Source organism: Chenopodium album, chromosome 3, assembly GCF_948465745.1.
Source record: "Chenopodium album chromosome 3, dcCheAlbu1.1, whole genome shotgun sequence".
NCBI lineage: Eukaryota > Viridiplantae > Streptophyta > Magnoliopsida > Caryophyllales > Amaranthaceae > Chenopodium > Chenopodium album.
In genome coordinates, this window is record NC_137836.1 from 51,692,005 (window position 1) to 51,694,382 (window position 2,378).

General features: G+C 41.1%; 1 non-coding gene across 1 annotated transcript; it reads right to left on the reverse strand.

Annotated features, from left to right (window-relative positions):
* Window positions 1–1,186: 1,186 nt before the first annotated feature.
* Window positions 1,187–1,292, reverse strand: LOC145625896 (small nucleolar RNA R71). Its single transcript, XR_014110791.1, has one exon. It is a non-coding gene; the product is annotated as a small nucleolar RNA R71 (small nucleolar RNA).
* Between the last annotated feature and the right edge of the window lie 1,086 nt (window positions 1,293–2,378).

The following is a 2,378-nucleotide window of genomic DNA, read 5'->3' on the forward strand; positions in this document are numbered from 1 at the left end:
TGATTGCATCTTCTAATATATGGTTCTAGTGTGGAAATATAGAGGCTATGTTAGGAGAAACCGATTAAACCCGGAAGGCGGTTAGATTGGGCCTTACTTTGATATTCATGCATGTTCAGTTTACCATTGATTTGCTACTTTGTTATTGCATGATCAAACGGCATCTACATCTACCCATTTCCCTTGGTGCTTAGTTATATTAATTTTAATCCATTTCGTTCTTAGTTTAATCTCTTAGTTATTCACACTTCTTGTTCCGAGATAGCTTAGACTCTAGGTAATGTATGCGGTGTTTATGCATTTCTCCCTGTGGTTCGACCCCTCTACTTGCCCTATATTTGTAATAGATTGAGTCAAGTTTTATAAATTAAATTTGATTTAGGTGTAGTTGTTTGACGACGCAATTATTCCCTTGTCAAACTGGCGCCGTTGCCGGGGACACGGCTTTCATTGCTATTTCATTGCTTGTTTGAGACTATCTCATTTTTAATTTGTTAAGTGTTTGCTACTTTTGTTACTTGTCAGTGCTTATGTTCTTCTTAGCTTTGTTGTATGAACAGAGGACGAACCCACTCAAGATCTTTGATTCCCATCGATCCAGAGCTAGAGAGGTCTTTGTCCTTACTTCGAAGATAAGCAAGAGCAAGGAGTAGAAATTCGAACACTCCAACGAGAGAAGTAAGAGAATTAGAAGATACTCCACCCTCTTCACCCTCAAGTGAAGAATTAAATAGCCCTAAATCATCTTCGAGTTCGGAAATCAACCCTTTTTCAACCTATAAGTTCGAGAGTGAAGAAGGTTCTAAAATGGGAGAGAATACGCCTTTGAGTCGTCTTGGGGCCCCCGAAGCTTTTAGAGCGCAAAGTGGGATCCTAACTCCTACTACTCAAGCCAACAATTTCAAGATCAAGCCTAATTTGATTGCTTTGATTAAGAGGAAACAATTCTCGGGTGGAAAGTTTGAGAGTCCTCATGAGCACTTGAAAGAGTTTGAGAAATATTGTGATACAATCAAGGCCAATGGAGTGACTCAAGAATATATTCGCCTCAAAATGTTTCCATTTTCGCTAATTGGGAGAGGTCTATAATGGCTAGAGAAGGAGGTGCCCCCCAATTCTCTTACAACATGGGACCAAGTGATTACGGCTTTCTTGAGGAGGTTTTATAACCATAGGAAGACCGCCGAGGCTCGGTCTTTAATTTAATGTTTTCGCCAAGAGAGTGGTGAGTCTATAAGTGCGGCATGGGAACGATACAAAGAGCATCAACGTCAATGCCCACACCATGGGATACCTAATTATCAACTCATTCACACTTTCTATGGAGGTCTCACACCTCAAGGAAGAACAAGCCTAGACGTCGCGGTGATGAGTGGCATTTATGCCACTCTTTTATCCTTTTTCTCTAAGGATGCTCCCCTCATTGCGCTTGTTTGGCCCTTTTCCTAAGCATTTTTACTTAGTTTTGCTTCCTCTTTCCTTTTCTCCCTTATCTTCCCTTCTCTTAGTCTTCTCGCTTTGTTTTTATTTTGATTTCCATGCTTTGGTTTTGTAGGTATTATGTGCCGAAAGAAAGAGGATATCAAGAAGACAAGCTATCTATTGTGCGCGGGGTACTGTGCGGCTTCTGTGCGGGCGCACATGTGAGGCTGTGCGGGCGCGCAGCCCTGTCAGAACCCGCACAGCTAGACTGAAGAAACAAAGCCAAACCAGAGAGTTTGCGTGACCTTATGCGCGATTTGTGTGCGGGCGCACATACTTGATGCGCGGGCGCGCAGGACTAATGTGCGGGCGCGCTCATTTTCCCTGTACCCTCAAAGTTGCGGCCGCGCACTACGCTGAGAGGGCACACAAACATTGTGTGCGGGCGCGCAGCTCATCTGTAAGGGCGTGCACGGCTGGGTTTACGATTTATTTGCGCCTTGTTGTCCAAGTCTCTTTCTTTTGGGTGGAGCCACATATATATAGACGGGACTCTTTGTAATACAGAGACACTTAGTACTAATTCCATAGAACATTAGCCTAATCTAGAGAGAGAAAATAGATTATTATTCAAGCTTCCTTTATTGTATTCAACTTTGCTCAAGCTTTAATCTTCCATCAATCAAGCAAGTATCCAAGTTTTCATCTTTCTTCAATCCTTTCTTTAGTAATCTCTTCTCCTTTCCTTTAATATTATTTATTTGTTTTATTGTCACTTATTTTTGTCTATCTTATTAGTTTATCTAGTTATTATTGATTTCATATATTTCAATCATGTTTTGTTTTGGGTTTCTTGTGTTTATTTCTAGTTTTGATATTATGTTTAATCTCCCTTCTCTAGGCTAAAATCTTATCTAGGGGAAGGGGGTGGAAGATATGTATTGAATGATGGATGA